Consider the following 21,233-nt stretch of genomic DNA (forward strand, 5'->3'; position numbering starts at 1 on the left):
GAATATGTATTACATAGTTTGTCTAACAAAGCAGGACATTTTGAGAGTGAAAAGTGTCATCCTAAGCAAAACAAAACGTAGTCATTGTAGCTAAGGGCTTACCCTTATCTATGGTAATTGAAAGGAAATGATTTATAAAATTTATAAATCAAGATATTGGTCCATATATTTGAGAATTATCTCTCACTGCATGAAACCTCTCTAATATTTCCCCTCAGGTATATATTCAAGTTAAAGCCATTTAATATTATATCTGATGACGTGCATAGCTTCCTGGCTTGCCATTTCTCTTCTTGGTTAACAGTAATATGGAACAACACTCTCTAAACACACCAAGGTTTGCAGGTTCTCTTCTCTTACCTAGAATGATATTTCCTACCTTGTCTATTGTATTCATTTGCTAAGGCTGTCATGACAAAGCATCACAAATTGCATGATTTAAACATCAGAAATTTATAGTTACACAGTTCTGTAGCCTAGAAGTCTCCACATGAAATCAAGCTATTGACCTACTTGGTTTTTTCTAAGCAATTTTGTTTAAAAATGGGCAGAAGATCTGAATAGACATTTTTCCCAAGAAGACATACAATGGCCAACAGGTGCATAAAAAGGTACTTGACATTACTACTCATTAGGGAAACACAAGAAAAAACCTCAACGAGACATCACCTCGCACTCATTAGAAAAACTTATCAAGGAGACAAGAAATAACAAATGTCCATGAGGAAATGGAGAAAAGGAAGCCCTAGTCTCCACTGACGGGAATATAAGTTGGTGCAGTGACTATGAAAAGCATATGGAAGTTCCTCAAAAATTAAAAGTAGAGCTACCATATAATCCAGCAATTCCACTTTTGCCTATCTAAAAAAAGAAACAAAAATATATCAAAGATATATGTATACCTGTGTCATGGTAGCATTATTTACAATAGTCAGAATGTGGAAACAACATAAGTGTCCATGATTGAGTGACTGAACAAAGAGGATGTATATGTATGTGGTGTATGTACAGATATTTATATCTGTATTTATATCTCCTCTATATCTCTATAAAGTGAAATAATATTCAGTCATAAAAAGGATATTCTGCCATTTGCAACAACATGGATGAAACATGAGGAAATATGGCTAGGTGAAATAAGTCAGAGTGAGACAAATGCCATTTGATCTCACTTACATATAAAATCTTAAACAATGAGTTCATAGATATGGAAAATATATTTGTGGTTGTCAGAGATAGTGGTGGTAGATGGTGGTCAAAATGGGTAGACGGGGTCCCAAAATATAAATTTCCAGTTATAAAATAACTCATGGGGATGTAATGTATACCATGATGACTATAGTTAATAATACTCTATTGTATATTTAAAAGTTACTTCAAAGTTCTCATTACAAGGAAAAAATTTGTAATTATGTATGGCGACGGATGTTAACTGCACTTAGTGTGGCGATCATTTCACAATATATACAAATGTCAAATTAAGTTGTACACCTGAAACTTACATAACATTATATCAATTACACCTCATTTAAAAAAAAGAATATAACCACACCAAAAACCTATAAACATCAAAATTTATTATTTTATACTTCTGAAGATTAGAAATCTGAATCAAGATGTTGACAGAGAAAACATTCAGCAAAATGGGAATAGAGAGAGCATACCTCAACATAATAAAGGCCATATACAAGAAACCTGAAGCCAACACTATACTCAATGGGCAAAAACAGAAAGCATTCCCCATGAGGTCAGGAAAAAGACAAGGATATCTACTCTCCCCACTCCTATTCAACATAGTCTTGAAAGTTCTAACCATAGCAGTCAGACAAGAAAGAGAAATAAAAGGCATCCAAATTGGAAAAGAGGAAGCAAAACTCATTATTTGCAGACGACATGATACTATACATAGAAAACTTTATAGGCTCCACAAAAAAACTACTCAACCTAATAAGCGAATTTGGCAAAATAGCAGGGTACAAAGTTAATATTCAGAAATCGAAGGCATTTCTGTACATCTACAATAAAATATTAGAGATACAAACTAAAAATATTTTTCATTTACTATAGCAACAAGAAAAAATAAAGTACCTAGGAATAAACTTAACCAAGGAGGTAAAAGACTTGTACTCAGGAAACTACAAACACTGAAGAAAGAAATTAAGGAAGATACAAATAAATGGAAGCATATACCATGTTCATGAACAGGAAGAATCAACATCATTAAAATGTCAATCTTACCCAAAGCAATTTATAGATTCAATGCAATCCCTATTAAAATACCAATGACATTTTTCACAGACCTAGAACAAATACTTCAAAAATTATATGAAACCAAAAATTACCCTGAATAGTCACAGCAATCTTGAGGCAGAAGAACACAGTAGGGCAAGTCACAGTACCTAATATCAAACTATACTACAAGGCCACTGTCATCAAAACAGTCTGGTACTGGCATAAGAACAGATATATAGGTCAATGGAACAGAGTAGAGAGCCCCCAAATAAACCCAGTCTATATAGTCAACTAATATTTGACAAAGGGAGAAGGAACAGAAAATGGAATGAGAAGATCCTCTTCAACAAATGGTGCTGGGAGAACTTGACAGGGACGTGCCAAAAAAATAAAACTAGACCACCAACTTATACCAAACACAGAATAAACTCAAGATGGATCAAAGACTTAAATGTAAGCAGTGACAGCATAAAAGTCTAGAGGAAAACATAGGCAGGAAAATTTCAAATATCCTATGTAACAATATTTTCACAGATACATCTCCTAATGCAAGAAAAATAATGGAAAAAATAAACAAATGGGACTGCATCAAACTAAAGAGTTTCTGCTCAGCCAAAGAAAACATCAGCAAGATGAAAAAGAAACCAACCATATGGGAAAATATATTTGCCAATGATACCTCACACAAGGGATTGATCTCCAAAATATATAAAGAACTTATACATCTCAACACAAAGAAGATAGGCAACCCAATCAAAAAATGAGCGAAGGACCTGAACAAATACTTCTCAAAGAGGATATGAAGGTCCATAGGGATATGAAAGAATGCTCAACATCACTAATTATCAGATAGATGCAAATAAAAACCACAATGAAATACCACCTCACACCAGTCAGAATGGCCATCATCAACAAATCAGCAAACAACAAGTGCTGGTGAGGATGCAGAGAAAAAGGAACTCTAGTACACTGCTGGTGGGAATGCAGACTGGCGCACCCACTATGGAAAACAGTATGGAATTCCCTAAAAACACTAAAAGTGGAACTGCCTTTTGAACCAGCAATTCCATTGCTAGGATTATACCTGAAGAATCCTGACACCTCAGTTCAATAGAACTTATGCACCCCTATGTTCATAGCAGTGTTATTTACAATAGCCAAGTGCTGGAAACAGCCTAAGTGCCCATCTGTAGATGAGTGGATCAAAAAACTGTGGTACATTCACACAATGTAATACTATGCAGAAGAAAAAAAAAAGGAATACCTGCCATTTGAGATAAAATGGATGGAACTAGAGAGAATTATGCTTAGCAAAGTAGACCAGGCAATGAAAGACAAATACCATATGATATCACCTAATACAGGAAACTAATGAACAACACAAACAAATGAGCAAAATTGAATCAGAGGCATGTAAACAGGAACAGAGTAACAGTTACCGGGGGGGGAGGGTAAATAGGGGAAGTGTTAGTAAAGGAACTACTATAAATAACTCATAGACATATATAACAGGTTAGGGATTGACTGTGGGAGAAGGGGTGGGCTGGTGGGGGGAGAAATGTGGGCAAGAGTGAGACAACTGTAATAGAAATACAATACATAAATCAAAAATTAAAAAAAAAAGTAACTTGCTCCTTTTGTCTCTCCTAGGCAGTGGCTTTAAAATGTTTCTGACTTCTGGCCAAGATGGAGGCCTAGAGAGACACACTGGGTCTCCCTCTACAACTAAGAAGGAATATAACTACCTCAAAACTAGACACAACCAGAAGTTCCAGAAAACCAAGCTGCATGGAAGTCCAAAAGAAAGATATAAAGAAGAAATACTCATCCATACAGGTAGGAGGGGCGGAGCTGGGGCAGAAAGGGCATGGTGTGGTGGTAGCAGCATTGGTGGCAGTGGCAGGCCAGCAGAAAGCACAGTCACACATTTTACAAAGTGGGGAGGGACACCTGGGGAATGTTCCCAGCTCCTGACCAGACCGCACAGCTCATGATCCCAGTGCCATGGAAAATCAAGCCTCATTTCTTCTGACTGTGCAAACCAGTGGGGTTTGGGGCAGAGGAAGAAACTGCTGGTATCTCAGCAGAGCCCACTTGTTTAAAGAGCCCCCATGATCCTAGAATGTCTACAGACCCACCCCCCCTGGGAACGATGGCCAGGACTAAAGCTAGAGAGGCACCAGTCCCATACAGAAGTGGGAGAAATGCCTGGAAAATGGGCAAGTGCTGAGCAAGTGGCATTGTTCTCTCTCTGACCCCGCCCCCACATACATTGTCACAACGTGGTGAAACATGTCGCCCTGTACTGATGAATCCCTAACGCTCTGCCCCTTACAACATAACAGAAGCAACAGCTCTGCCTAAGACACAGACAGACACAGGAGCCTGTGAAGATGAGGAGACAGAGAAATATGGTCCAAAAGGGGAAACAGATCAAGGTTCCAGTGGGAGAACTAAGTGACAAGGAGATAGCCAACCTAGCAGACAAGGAGATAGCCAACTTAACAGATGCAGAATTCAAAACACTGGTGATAAAGATGCTCACAGGCTTGACAGATATGCTTGAGTATGGCAAACACATAGGGAAGAAGTGAAGGCTATGCTAAATGAAATGAAGGAAAATCCACACAAAAACAATGGTGAAGAGACGGAAACGGGGGTTCAAACCAATGATTTGAAACATAAGGAAGAAAAAAAGTCAACCAGTACAGAATGAGGAAAGAAGAATTTTAAAAAATGAGGAGAGGCTTAGGAACCTCTGGGACAACTTTAAATATGGCAATATCCAAATCATAGAGGTTCTAGAAGAAGAGGAAGTGCAAGAAATTGAAAGTTTGTGTGAAAAAATAATGAAGGAAAACTTCCTGAATTTGGCAAAGGAAATAGAAATACAAATCCAGGAAGCACAGAGAGTTCCAAACAAGTTAGACCCAAAGAGTACCACACCAAGACACGTCATAATTAAAATGCCAAAAGTTAAATAAAGAGAGAATCTTAAAAGCAACAACAACAACAACAACAACAACAAAACAGAAAGTTACCTACAAAGGGGTACCTATAAGGTTATCGGTTGATTTCTCAGAAGAAACTTTGCAGGTGAGATGGGACTGGCAAGAAATATTCAATGTGATGAAAAGCAAGGACCTACAACCAACATTACTCTATCCAGCAAAGCTATCATTTAGAATGGAAGGGCAGATGAAGGGCTTTCTCAGACAAGGTAAAGCTAAAGGAGTTCATTATCACCAACTCATCATTTTATGAAATGTTAAAGGGACTTATTTAAGAAAAAGAAGATCAAAACTATGAACACTAAAGTGACAACAAACTCACAACCAGCAACAACTGAATCTAAAAAATAAAAACAAAATCGAACTAAGCAAACCAGAATAGGAACAGAATCATAGGTATGGGGATCATTTGGAGGGTTATCAGCTGGGAGAGGGGTTAGGGAGGAATGGGGATATGTTGCAGGGACTAAGAAGCATAATCAGTTGGTACAAAATAGACAGGGGGATGTTAAGAATAATATAGGAAAGGGTGAAGCCAAAGAACTTATATGCATGACCCATGGACATAAACTAAGAGGGGTGGGGTTGCCAGGGAAGTGTGGTAGTGGGCAGAGGGGAGCAAAGGGGATAAAACTGGGACTACGGTAACAACATAATCAATAAAATATACTTAAAAAATGCTTCTGATTGTTTTTAAACTGAAACCCAGACTAGAGCTTTGTTTATTTTTGACATTGTCTATAGGAAAAACAGCTCAATCTGTTCTCTGAAGGAGAGAATACAAAACCAAATAGTGTATCGAAATGGAGGATCAACATCATTCTCAAGATACTGAATTTGATGGCTTTAGGAAATATGATATTTTTTCTTTTATTATAAATAACTTGGGTGAGAGCCTTTAAAAAACATGTGGACTAACTTCTTTCATGTCCTGTCCCTGGGAACCTATTCTAGTTTATGTAGTTTATTTAAAATTAAAAATAATAGAAAGCACAAGTGCTACATTCTGCAGCCAAATAAATATTAAAAGAATGATATATTATTTAAATAAGACTTCATGAGAAAAATGTTGCCTTTTCATTAGAAATAGAAATAGCTCTGTTACTTAGAATTTAGAGCTTTGCTTTCTAAAATGTCTCCTGTGGCCAGGAACATGATAACAGAATCTTCTTATTTCCAAAAGAGTTTCAAAAGATGAGGCTCCAAGCCATTCACATTGAAATTCAGTAGTGCACAATTTAACACTGCTTCAGAAAATGAATGCAAAAATTGATAAATATCTTTAAGTTGCCCCTGGTTTTTCAGAGAAATGTGATAAGACTATTGAATGACAAAATGGCAGAAAGTGTTTGATAGAGTTTCTCACAATTTTGAAAATATAAACCAAATTGACCTGGAAAATAATAGGACTTCATGAGCTAAAACCTAGCTTAAAAAATTGTCAGTAAGAATAGAGGCATAATATAGATGGACTTGATAGGCTCCCAATCTGGAAAAGTAAGGAAGAGAGACTGCAGATAAAAAGCACCTGAAATGATTAAAAGGACAAAGGCAAAAATTGATGATGTTATAAAGGGAGTTGGTATGAACCGTCTCTCAAAGAAAGCTCTAGAACAAGTTGGGATATAAATAAATGAAATCTAAGAAAGGCAGGCTAAGAAAGGCCTCTCAATGATGTAGTGTTTCACACTACACTAACTAATATAGAGAATTAGATGAAGGAAAGTGAAGGAAATAATTTAAAAACAAAAACAAAAACAAACAGCTCATTTACAGACAGCTCAGAAACGGCCTGAACCTGCATGCATCTGTTGCCATTCTCTCTCCTCTCTTCCTTACCCCTCACCGTGCACCACACAAAGACACACTACTCCCTTCATTGTCATGTGGAGAAAACTGCTGCCATGGCTCTCAAGGGCCCTCACAAATTTTTCGTCTCTTTTGTTTAGCCTCATTTAGAGGCCTTTTTGAGCCTACCTTGCTGAGATTTTATTTATTTATATCCCAACTTGTTCCAGAGTTTGCTAAACTATTCATAGCAGCACCCTTCCTAACATCGTGAGGGGTAGAGATGGAAGAGGTGTGGGCAAAAGGATGTTTACAGTTATAATACAAACAATACAAAAAATAATAATAATACAAGAATAAACTGTGTTTTGCATACTCACAAGTGTAAACCTACTTTTGCCCACCATCGTATAAATGATAGTAGGTCCATGAGAGAAAAACCCTGCTCTCTGCTTATTGGTCAGACTCTCAGGAAATTGAGAGGAGAAGCTGGTTGGTGCTCTCTGGGGTTGGAGATAGCCATGCCTCAATCAGTGAGCCCCAGCACAGCATGAAAGAAGCAGAGGGATTCGAGTGAGTCAGAGAAGTAGCAGAGCCTCCCACTTTGAAGAGGCTAGAGACAGAAATAAGGACTGTTTTGTGGACAACCCCTGTGAAGTGATGACTGAGAGCCCAATAAGATGTTTTCATGTAGACAGATGGCATCAAACACTACGCATCTCAGCCCGATGTCCTGGGACTGTGGGGAGTCTCTCTGTAAGTTGGAGGCTGTTCCTAGGGAACTCAGAATGCAGAGATCCAGTTACTGTCACCGTGGCTGAAGGAGGATTATACAAAATATTTAATTGTTACAGAAAATGCAACAAAATTATAATTTTTACACCTGAGTTTTGAACTAAGATTCCTTCTTTTACACTGCGTTCTCAGCATGAACTAAGAACACAAAGTTTTGAATACTGAATCCATAAATAAGAAGTGTCTTTTAAACAAAAATAATTTTTTTGAAGTTAATTTGCAATATTTTCCCGAACTGACTTTAGCAGTATTACATGCTTTCTTTTTTAGTTTAACTTTTTTTTTTAGTTAGTAAGCAAACAATAATTATTAAGCTTCACTCTAGAAAAATATTATCAGTAAGGGATTTAAAAAAGTATTTTACACGTATCGATTTAATCAATCTATAATTATTAATCTACTATTGTCATTTTTCAGATGAGAAACTTGAGGCATATTGTTTAAGTCCATACAGCTGGTAGGTGGTAGATTCAGGATTTTGGAAGGCAGCTATGCTCACAATTATACCACCAACCCCAACTACAGGATTTTGAACTTGATCCCTCTGTCTCCAGAGTGTGTGGTCTTTATCATCAATGAGTGCGGCTGCCATTGTGCTAGGAGGCTCTGTTCTGCTCCTGTACAGTTGAAGCAGTATTTATCCTTCAGATGCTACTTGAAACTGTGATTAAAATTAAGCAAGCTCCTTTCGTAGCTTAGATAATGCCATAATTGTGGTGTAGAGCAAACAACCCCTGCTTGCTGCCAATTAATGCCTATGTAATAATCTCAGATATTCCTCGGGGCAGCTCTTGGAAATGAGTAATATTTCACAGAGGAGGACTCTGAAACTCATTGACAACTTCCTCATTTAGGATTCCAACTGGGTTTTCTTTCTTTGTTATGTTCCACTCTCTCTCAAAAATAGTCCAATTTGGGTACATTATGGATTAAGTAGGTCATTGTGGTTTAGACTGCAAACACATGAATTATTTATAATACTGTTTCTGTAGGGAGAGAAGTGTAGTCCTACTTCTATACAGCTGATTTAAAAACTAAATTCTGGGACAGGGCCTATTTGAAACTTGAGAATCGCTTACTTTGACACTAAAGGGGAAAAAAGGCTTCAATTGTGATAATGCTTTTACTTCTAGATTTTGTAGGTTGTGAATATATTCTACACCACATGCAAAATGTTTATTTGTTTAGTCATCCATATCTGCAGCATCAGCGGGTTAGAGGAAAGCTGAAACATGAGATGAATGTGCATGCTTGTGATTCGATTTTTTGTACTATTATATGCTGATGGATTTATTTTTAAATGGGTTCGTTTCAAAGAGTGGGAAATGAGAAAAGGTGTTTGAAATGGGGAAATAGTAAGGACATTTATTTAGAGAACTCGAAAGTTTTAAATATCAAAGTTCTTTCCATCTTTCATTGAAGAAAAAAACATTTACTATTAAGTGGAATTGAGGGCAACTGTCTTGAGAAGTCTGGTTTTCGTATTATTGCTGTAATATCGAAGGCCTAGATACAAACCTCAGGAGCTTACATTAAACTGAAAAACGCATCATGTTATTATATTTAAGGTATATCACCCATACAACTTCTTTAGTCTTTGTCATAATTTTGATCTTCCTAGTTGGTATGGCTCATGATTTATAAGGGACATCAATCATCCTGTTATAGAGACCTTAGTTACCCTCTAGTCCAGTACCCCATATATTACTAATAAAAGGAATGAATTGAAGAAAAGTGACTTGCCCAAATATAAGCCATCTAAAGCCTTTTGCACTTCTAAAGATAGAGCTAACAGTATACCTGAAATGCAACTTTTTTTTTATTCCAGTCTTTAGCAATAATCTCATTAACTAGCTCAAAAATGGGAACTCTATTATCTCTAGCATAAAGTATTTATTTTCAGTTTTAAAAGTAAATTTTAATTACAAAATTATTATATTCTTACTGTAAATAATTTATACCATTTAGAAGAATATAAAGTAAACATAAAAGTTCCTTCTTCAGTTAGGTTTATTTTCCAGATTTTATATGCATATATAAATATATGAATAAATATAGATGTGTACACATGTACATATATGTATATATATATACACTTATCAATATTTTTTCAAAAATAAAATCCTATTATAATAATATTTAACAACTGCTTTTAAACTTTTAAAACTTGGACATCATTCCTTACTATTATTATGAGATATGCTGCATTGCTTTTCTTTATACAATGGTTGCATCACATTGCATTTTGTGATGGTTTTAAACATATCCACAAATTTAAAAAAAAATTTTTTTTATAGTTTGTTTGGTTGTTTACTTTTTATTTTTATAGAGAGGGAGAAGGAGAAAGAGAGGGAGAGAAACATCACTGTGTGGTTGCCTCTCACTCGTGCCCCTGACTGGAGACCTGACGTGCACCCTAGTAATGTGCCCTGACTGGGAATTGAACCAGCGACACTTGGCTCGCAGACTGACACTCAATCCACTGAGCCATAGCAGCCAGGGCTTCATATACACAAATTCTTGACATTACTCAGATCAAAAGGGGAAATTTTGTTCTCTGCACCATGAATATGAGTTGGCATTAGTGACTTGTTTCTAAGGTATTGAATGTGGGAGAAGTTTAAGATTATTTTTCCTCTTAAAAACATCCTTGGATATAGATATTTTTATATTTGTGTGTATATTTAGATTGTATTTTAGAAGTAGAGTGTTGGTCAAATATCCATATGTAAACTTTTAAAAAATATTTCCATAATGCCTCCAAGAAGATTATATAGTCATTTATCCTTCTATTTACAGAATATGAAAGTTTTACTATTTTTATGCACTTTAAGCATCATCAAATTTTTAATTTGTCAGTTAATAAATAAAACTTACTATGTTTTTGTTTTAATCTGTTTATCTTTCTCCCCATCTTTGTTAAGTATAATTGACAAGTAAAATTTGTATTTCTTTAAGGTATATGACTTGATGTTTTGATATACACACACACTATGAAATAACCACCACAAACTAAGCTAATTAACACATTCATCACCTTATATAATTATCATTTTTTCTTTTCACTTTTTTTGTAGTGAGAATACTTGTTGTCTATTGTATTAGAAAATTTTAAGTACATAAAACAGTTTGTTAGCTATATTCATATTACTGTTTATTAGATCTTCAGAACTTACTCATCTTAAAAACTGAAACTTTGCAGCCCTTAACCAACATTTCCCCTTCCCTGTGGCCCCTGGTAACCACCATAGTACTCCCTGCTTCTGTAACTTTGACTATTTTAGTTTTTATTTATAAGGAGATCATGCAGTATTCATCTTTCTTTCTATGTCTGGTTTATTTCACTTAGCATAATATCTTCTAGGTACATACATGTTGCCACATATGTCAGGGTTTCCTTTTTTTTTTGTATATTTTATTATGTTTTTACAGTAGTCCCAATGCTTTTCCATTTGCTTCCCTCTGCCCAGTACCCACTTACCTCCAGCAACCCCAGCTCCTTTAATTCATGTCCATGGTTCATGCATATACGTTCTTTGGCTTCACCCTTTCCTATATTATTCTTAACTTCCTCTTGTCTACTTTGTACCAACCAATTATGCTTCTTAATTCCTGCACCATTTCCCCATTACTAACCCTTCCCCCTCCCAGCTGATAACCCTCCAAATGATCTCCATACCTATGATTCTATTCCTATTCTGGTTTGTTTAGTTGGATATTGTTTTTATTTTTTAGATTCAATTGTTGATAGTTGTCATTTTAGTGTTCATAGTTTTGATCTTTTTTTTTCTTAAATAAGTCCCTTTAATATTTCATATAATAATGGCTTGGTGATGATGAACTCCTTTAGTTTTACCTTGTCTGGGAAGCACTTTATCTGCCCTTCCATTCTAAATGATAGCTTTGCTGGATAAATTAATCTTGGTTGTAGATCCTTGCTTTTCATCACTTTAAATACTTCTTACCAGTCCCTTCTTCTCTGCAAAGCTTTTTTTTTTTTTTTTTTTTTTTTTTTTTTTGAGAAATCAGCTGAGAGTCTTATAGGAACCCCTTTGTAGGTAACTCTTCTTTTCTCTTGCTGCTTTTAAGATTCTCTCTTTATCTTGAACTTTTGGCATTTTAATTATGATGTGTCTTGGTGTGGTCTTCTTTGGGTCTAGCTTGTTTGGTGTTCTCCATCCTTCCTGGACTTGTATTTCTATTTTCTTCACAAAACTTGGGAAGTTTTCCTTCATTATTTTTTCACATAAACTTTCAATTTCTTGCTCTTCCTCTTCTCCTTCTGACACCGCTATGATTTAGATGTTGGCACATTTAAAGTTGTCCCTGAGGTTCCTAAGACTCTGCTCATTTTTTTCAATTCTTGTTTTCTCATTCTGTACTGGTTGACTATTTTTTTTCTCCCTTATGTTCCAAGTTATTGATTTGTATCCCAGTTTCCTTCCCTTCACCACTGGTTTTGTGTGAGTTTTCTTTTGTTTCATTTAGCATAGCCTTCACTTCTTTCCTTGCGCATTGGCTATCTATACTCAAGCATATCTGTCAAGCCTGTGAACATCTTTATCACGGGTATTTTGAACTTTGCATCTTTTAGGTTGGCTATATCCTCGTCGCTTATTTCTCTCACTGGAACCTTGATCCATTCTCTCTTTTGGGCCATACTTCTTTGTCTCCTCATCTGGACAGGCTCCTGTGTTTGTTTTCTTCTGTGTCTTAGGTAGGGATGTTGTACCTGTTACGTTGTAAGGGGCAGAGCCTTACGTTTTCATCAGTACAGGGTGATTGTTTTCATCACATTGTGGAGTTATATGTGGGGGAGGGCTCTGAGGGGGAAAAATGCCACTTTCTCAGCAATAACCTCTTTTCCAGGCACCTTTCCCACTTCCATATGGAACTGGCACCTCTCTAACATTGCCTTGCCTGTCATTCCCAGAGTGGGTGGGTCTGTGGAAGTTCTAGGACCATGGAAGCCCTGTAAACAAGAGGACTCTGCTGAGAGACTGGCAGTTTCTTCCTCTGCCCCAACACCCACTGATTGACACAGTCAAAAGCAATGAGACTTTGTTTTCCCCAGAGTTGGGACCATGAGCTACGTGGTCTGGTCTGGTCTTGTCTGGTCTGAGAACACTCCCCAGGTGTCAGGTGTCCCTCCCTACCTTCTAAAATGTGTGGCTGTGCTTTCTGCTGGCCTGCCACTGCCACCACTGCTGCCACCACACTGTGTCCTCTTCACCCAGGCTCTGCCCCTCCTACCTGTCTGGATGAGTATTTCTTCTTTATGTATTTGTTGGACTTCAATGTAGCTCAATTTTATGGATTTTTTGGTTGTCTTTAGTTTTGGGGTAGTTGTATTCTTTATTAGTTGTGGAGGGAGATGTAGTGTGTCTGTCTAGGCCTACATCTTGGCTGGGAGTCTCCTTTTTTATGGCTAAATAATACTCCATTACATACACACACACATATACACACACACACACACTAACACACTCTTACTGTTTTTAAAAAATTATTTTAAAATTACACTTGACATGCAATATTATATTAGTTTTAGGTGTACACCATTTTGTTAGACATTATATAACTTTCTAACTAATCATCCTGTTAAATTTTGTACCCATCTGATACCATACATAGTTATTAGAATATTCTTGACTGTATTCTTTTTGCTGTACTTTACATCTCCGTGACTTTTCTGTAACAACCAATTTGTACTCTTTAATTAATTAATTAATTGAAATATAATTTATTGAGGTAACATCAGCTAATAAACTTATGTAGGCTTAAGAGATACAACGCTATAATACCATCTCTATATTGTATTGTGGGTCATGTCTTTTTTCATTACCATCTATCCCCCCTTTACCATCTCCTCCCTTTCTACATACCCATTTTTCTCTATAATAAACAAAGTTTTTTTAAAGTATATTTTATTGATTATATTGTTGCAATAGTTTCATTTTATTCCCTTTGCTACCCTCCACCAAGCACCCTCCTCCCCCAGCAGTGCACCCCCAAATCCACGCCCGTGGTTTGTACATACAAGGTCTCCGGCTTCACCCTTTCATATATTCTTCTTCTTCTTTTTTTAATAAATAAATGATTAATTAATTATTTTAATAATAAAAAATAACAATCTCTCCCTCTCAGATATTAAGACACTTTATAATATTATAAAGGACAATGGGCGAAGGTCTCAAGCTCCTCTAGCTGCTTCAAGCTGGACATGGTTGTCGTTCTACCTACCCTTGGGTCCAGAAATTCCTAATAAGAGTGGGGGTGTAGAGGGGAGGGCGGCCTTCCCACGTGGAGAAGGGTCTTGCAGACTCCAAGTCAGTTGGCTGTCCCCGGACAACGGCGTGATTGGTTTAACAGACTGGCATCCTTGTATTCTGGGGGCAATATATTTGGCAAAAGGGTTAAAGGAAATAATTCAATCCATAACTACTAGGTGACAAAAGGCAGGGATTAATTTTTCAATGTCCCACATTAGGAAAAAAAAAGGGCTTCTTTGGAGGAAGGTGTCCCAAACACATCTCACCTATCGAAAACGCTTTTGTCCATTATATTTAGTTTGGGCTTAGGGAAATAGTTTAGGTTTCTCCACTCTCAGACCTCTGGGCCCCTTCCATCCAACCCATTAGGATAGAAAAGAGAAAGCTGTTTTAAAGTGAAGCCCACAGACTACCCCATTCTTCACCAGCCCAGCCACTTAGTTCAGCCAAACCGTTGAGTCTCAGGAGGCAGCGCTGCAGACAGGATTAAGTGAGGCCTATACGTACAGACAATCACTCAGGTAATGAAATCATAGGCTTATGCACTTTGAAAACAGAAAACACATGTTAATTTATGTAACATAACCCACAAACAAGTCTCTAAATCTGTAACACTGTCTTATTGGAAAGACAACCAGTTGCAAGATATTTGACATTCTTCTTGCCTGTAAATTAAATATCCTTGATGATACCACAGACATAGTTTAACTTTCAAGTGAAAACATATTTTAAATGAAAAGAAACTTTAAAGACGGTTAGCTGCACTACTTTATAGTCTACCACTGATCATTGTGATTTTCCTTGAATAATGATTTTTCTCCCTAAGATTACTCTCCTTGTCATTAAAGGGATTGCATTAAGTCCATTTTTAATTTATCCTGTTCATTTGCATAAACACAACAGGAGCAGCAAATGATCACTTATGATCTTTAGTTCTGCTTTGCTGGAACTTACGCAAGAAACTTTTAGGGTGATGTTCAGTCTGCCCTTCAGGGCACAGAAGCTGAACCACATACCTGGCATTCAGCCTTTCCTGTAAACACCTGTATTTTCCAAGACCTTTTGGTTTTCAATTGTGCATTAAGGTCCCTTCTAGCCATCTTTCAGGAAAACAACCATGATTCCTTCCCTGGACAGATTGCTGTGGACCACAAAACCAACCACGGTACCAGGCCTTTAATCTCGTGGGCTTTTATTACATTTGAAAGTCAATCCCAGTTCCTCAGGGCTTTTTGGTAACAACCAGAGCCCAGGAATGTCTCCTTAAGGAATGACATTCCAGTCAAAGACTTGGTAAAAAAAAAACCCTCTATTAACAACTGGTCTTATTAGTTTTATGCAAAGAAACTTAGGTCATTACTTATTAGTTTAGAATGCCAAATCCTAGAGGGATCAGATAGGGAAAAAAATATACAGTGTGAAGGAAAATTCTTGTCCTTTTAATATTCACTGAACTGACATATCCATTCTACATATTTTCATTTTTCCCCCACTAAAAATTTTTTTGTTTGTTTTCCCATTAGAGTTGTCCCACGTTTTTCCCCTCTTGCTTCCCTGCACCCTGTTCCTCCCATCCTCCACATTCAGTTCCCACTCAGTTGTCCATGTCTGTGGGCCATTTATACATGTTCTTTGACTAGACCTTTCCCCTTCTTACCCCCTTTTCTCCCTCCCACCTCCTCCTGTGTTACTGTTAGTCTACTCCTTGTTTACATACCTCTGGATCAATTTTACTCATTTGTTTGTGTTGTTCATTAGTTTCCTGTAATAGGTGACAGCATAAGGTATTTTTCTTTTGTTGCCTGGCTTATTTCGCTAAGCATAATTTTCTCTAGTTCCATCCATGTTGTTGCAAATGGTAGAAGTTTCTTCTTTCTTTCAGCTACATAGCACTCCATTGTGTAAATGTACCACAGTTTTTTGATCCACTCATCTACAGATGGGCACTTAGGTTGTTTCTAGCACTTGGCTATTGTAAATAGTGCTGCTATGAACATTGGGGTGCATAGGTTCTTTTGAATTGGTGTTTCAGGATTTTTCAGATATAATCCTAGCAATGGAATTGCTGGTTCAAAAGGCAGTTCCATTTTTAGTTTTTTGAGGAAATTTCAAACTGTTTTCCATAGTGGATGCACCAGTCTGCATTCCCACCAGCAATGCAGCAGGGTTCCCATTTCTCCGCACCCTCTCCAGCACAAGTTGTTTGTTGATTTGTTGATGATGGCCATTCTGACTGGTGTGAGGTGGTACCTCATTGTGGTTTTTATTTGCATCTTTCTGATGGCTAGTGATGTTGAGCATTCTTTCATATGTCTATGGACCCTCTGTATGTCCTCTTTGGAGAAGTGTTTGTTCAGGTCCTTTGCCCATTATTTAATTGAGTTGCCTTTCTTCTTGGTGTTGAGTTGTATGAGTTCTTTATATATTTTGGAGATCAATCCCTTGTCTGAGATGTCATTGGCAAATATGTTTTACCATATGGTTGGTTTCCTTTTCATCTTGCTGATGTTTTCTTTAGCTGAGCAGAAACTTTTTAGTTTGCTGTAGTTTCATTTGTTTATTCTTTGCTTTATTTCCCTTGCCTTAGGAGATATATCAGTGAAAATGTTGCTACGTGGGATATCTGAAATTTTCCTGCCTATGTTTTCCTCTAGGACTTTTATGGTGTCACGGCTTACATTTAAGTCTTTGATCCATTTTGACTTTATTCTGGTGTATGGTGTAAGTTGGTGGTCTAGTTTCATCTTTTTTCATGTCCTTGTCCGATTCTCCCAACACCATTTGTTGAAGAGGCTCTTTTCGATTCATTTGATGTTCCTTCCCCCTTTGTCAAATATTAGTAGACCATGTAGACCTGGGTTTATTTCTGGGATCTCTATTCTGTTCCATTGATTTATATGTCTGTTCTTATGCCTGTACCAGACTGGTTTGATTACCGTGGCCTTGTATTATAGTTCGATAGCAGGTATTGTGATTCTTCCTAGTTTGTTCTTCTTCCTCAAAATTGCTGTGGCTATTCAGGCTCTTTGTTTCCCTATAAATTTTTGAAGTATTTGTTCTAGGTCTGTGAAAAATGTCATTGGTATTTTAGTAGGGATTGCATTGAATCTATAAATTGCTTTGGGTAGTATGGACATTTTGATTATGTTGATTTTTCTCATCCATGAACATGGTATATGCTTCCATCTATTTGTATCTTTCTTAATTTCTTTCTTCAGTGTTATGTTGTTTTCTGAGTACAGGTCTTTTACCTCTTGGTTAAGTTTATTCCTAGGTACTTTATTTTTCTTGTTGCTATGGTAAATGGGATTTTTCTTTCAGTTTCTATTTCTAAGATTTATTGTTGGTGTACAGAAATGCCTTCAATTTCTGAATATTGACTTTATACCCTGCTATTTTGCCGAATTCACTTATTAGTTTGAGTAGTTTTTTTGTGGAGTCTATAGGGTTTTCTATGTAAAATATCATGTCGTCTGCAAATAATGACAGGTTTACTTCCTGTTTTCCAATTTGGATGCCTTTAATTTCTCTTTCTTGTCTGATTGCTGTGGCTAGAACTTCTAAGACTATGTTGAATAGGAGTGGAGAGAGTGCACATCCCTGTCTTGTTCCTGACCTCAGGAGGATTGCTCTCAGTTTTTCCCCATTGAGTATGATGTTGGCTTTAGGTATCTTGTATATGGCCTTTATTGTGTTGAGGTATGCTCCCTCTGTTCCGATTTAGCTGAGAGTTTTCATCATAAATGGGTGTTGTACTTTATCAAATGCTTTTTCTGCATCTACTGATATGATCATGTGTTTTTTGTCTTTCATTTTTTTTAATGTGGTGTGTTAAGTTTATTGATTTGTGAATATTAATCATCATTGCATACCTGGTATGAATCCCACTTGATCGTGGTGTATGATCTTTCTAATGTGTTCTGGGTCCTGTTTGCAATATTTTGTTGAGGATTGTAGCATCTATGTTCATCAGTGATATTGGCCTGTAGTTTTCTTTCTTTGTTGTGTCTTGACCTGGTTTTGGGATTAGGGTAATACTGGCTTCATAGAATGAGATTGGGAGTCTTACCTTTACTTGGATCTTTTGGAATAGTCTGAGGAGGATAGGAGTTAGTTGTTTCCTAAATGTTTTGTAGAATTCACCAGTGAAGCCATCTGATCCAGGGTTTTTGTGTGCCAGGAGTTTTTTGGTTACTGCTTCAGTTTCACTAGTTGTTATTGGTCTATTCAGGCTTTCTGCTTCTTCTTGATGCAGTTTTGGAAGACTATATGTTTCCAGGAATTTGTCCATTTCCTCTAGGCTGTCAAATTTCTTGCCATACAGTTGTTCGTAATAATTTCTTACAATTCTTTGTATTTCTGTGGTATCAGTTGTGATTTCTTCTCTTTCATTTCTGATTTTATTTATTTGGGTCTTCTCTCCTTTTTTTCTTGATGTGCCTGGTTAAAGGCTTGTCAATTTTATTTATCTTTTCAAACCACCAGCTCCTACATATGTTGATCTTTTGAATTGTTAGTTTAGTCTCTATGTTATTTAATTGTGCTCTGATCTTGATGATTTCCTTCCTTCTACTTGATCTGGGCTTTGCTTGTTGTTCTTCCTCTAGTTCTTGTAGCTCTAGAATTAAATTTTTTATTAGCGATTCTTCTAGCTTTTTTAGGTAGGCCTGTGTTGCTATGAACTTTCCTCTCAAAAGTGTATCCCATAGGTTTTGGGTTGTTGTGTGTTTGTTATCATTAGTTTACAGAAACTTTTTGATTTCTTTCTTGATGTCATTGTTAACCCATTCATTATTTAATGGCATGTTATGCATTCTCCGTCAGTTTGAATGTTTTTGAGTTTTTTCTTTGAGGTTGATTTCCAATTTTAAGCCATTGTGATCTGAGAAGATGCTTGATATAATTTCAATTTTCTTGAATTTCTTGAGGCTTGTTTTGTGTCCTACCATGTGGTCTATCTTTGAAAATGTTCCATGTGCACTTGAGAAGTATGCATATTTTGCTTCTTTGGGGTGAAAACTTCTATATATATCGACTAAGTCCATTTGATCTAGAGTGTTGTTCAGTGCCTCAATATCTTTGGTGTTTCTTTCATTTGAAGGTCTGTCCATTGTTGACAATGGGGTGTTAAAATCCCCTACTATGAGTCTGTTGCTGTCTATATTTTTCCAGGAGTCTTTCAAAATTTTCCTTACATGTTTGGGTGCTCCTAAGTTGGGTGCATATATATTTATAAGGCTTATATCTTCTTGATGTATTTTTCCCTTAAATATTATAAAATGTCATTTTTGGTCTCTTTTTATGGACTTTGCTGTGAAATCTGTTTTGTCTGATATAAGTATTGCTACACCAGCTTTTTTTTATGTTTATTTGCTTGCAATATTTTTTTCATCTGGCTGGTTTAGCTCAGTGGATTGAGCGTCGGCCTGCGAGCTAAGTGTCGCTGGTTCGATCTTCCAGTCAGGGTACATCAGAGAAGGAAAACTCTGACTCCAAAAAACCTCCGCTGCCTTGCGGCATACCTCTTCAGGGGAAAGGCTAAGGGAGTAAACCCCGACAGAAAATCCGGAGCCGGAGTCCCTAAGGCGGTTTGACGTTGTAGTCAACACCGGCAACTCCTGCGGCGCACCTGAAGCCAAGCTGTATTGACTCCGTCTTTCCCTTGGATCCTTCAGCTGCGAAGAGAGGGGGGGTCTGCTGCATGGGCAACAGCAGACCCTCCATATTACCCTGCCCAGGCTCTGTAGCTTCAGCGTCATCGCAAGATGTCGATTCAACACGGGAGGAGACAGATACTACCATGTCACTCCCGAGTCGGACTGCACAGCCATTCTCGGCGGTGCAGATAGACTCTTAGGAAGCTACACCATCGTCTCTCGAGACGGACGGCTGCCGACGACGATTTTTTTCATCCCTTCACTTTCAGTCTGCATAGATCTTTTGTTCTAAGGTGGGTCTCTTGTAGACAGCATATGTGTGGGTCATTCTTTCTAATCCACTCAGCTACCCTATGTCTTTTGATTGGCGCATTTAATCCATTTACATTTAAGGTTATTACTGAAAAGTACTTATTCATTGTCATTTCCCCCCTTTGTACTCATGTTCCTCTCTGTCTCTCTCTGTTTCTTCTTTTTCTTAAAGCATTCTCATTAGCATCTCTTACAATGCTGGTTTGGTGGAGATGTATTCTTTTAGCCTTTTTTTGTCTTGGAAACTCCTTATTTCACTGTCCATTTTGAATGAAAGCCTTGCTGGGTAGAGTATTCTTGGTTGTAGGCCTTTGTTTTTCATTGCTTGGAATATTTTTTGCCATTCCCTTCTGGCTTGTAGTGTTTCTGATGAGAAATCTGAGGATAGCCTTATTGGAGTTCCCTTGTATGTTATTAGCTGTTTCTCTCTTGCTGCTTTTAGGATTCTCTCTTTGTCTGTCAGTGTTGCCATTTTAATTATGATGTGTCTTGAAGTGGACCTGTTGGGGTTCATCTTCATTGGGACCCTCTGTGATTCCTGGACTTGTGTGACTCTTTCTCTCATCATGTTAGGGAAGTTTTCTGTCATTAATTTTTCAAAAAGGTTTTCTATCCCTTGCTCTTCTTCTTCTCCTTCTGGAATTCCTATGATATGGATATTATTACGTTTTATGTTGTCCTGCAGCTGTCTTAGAACCTCTTCAGTCTTGTTCAGTCTTTTTTCGTTTTGTTGCACTGTCTGGGAGTTTTTGTCTATGTTGTCCTCTGGCGCGCTGATTCGGTCTTCTGCTTCCTCTATCCTGCTTTTAATTCTGCCTACTGTGTTCTTCAACTTAGAGATTGTATTCTTCATTTCCTCCTGGCTCTTATTGATAGCTTCTATGTCCTTTTTCATGCTGGTGTAATCCTCAGTAAGTTCCTGTTGTTTCCCTGGATTTCTTTGTAATTTCCGCTCAGCTCATTGAGCTTCTCAATAATCCATGTTTTGAATTCCATATCTGATAGTTTGCTCCCCTCTATTTTATTTAGCACTCTATATGGGGATTCTACCTTTCCTTTTGATGGGGTGTTCTTTCTCTCTCTCCCCATTTTTGTGAGTGCTATTGTTTGTTGGTGCTTCTTAGAATGATCTGCACTTCCTGGATCTGCCCCTGGTGGCATCAAAT

This window comes from Furipterus horrens, unplaced genomic scaffold (assembly GCF_987537825.1).
Source record: "Furipterus horrens unplaced genomic scaffold, mFurHor1.1.pri manual_scaffold_1, whole genome shotgun sequence".
Lineage (NCBI taxonomy): Eukaryota > Metazoa > Chordata > Mammalia > Chiroptera > Furipteridae > Furipterus > Furipterus horrens.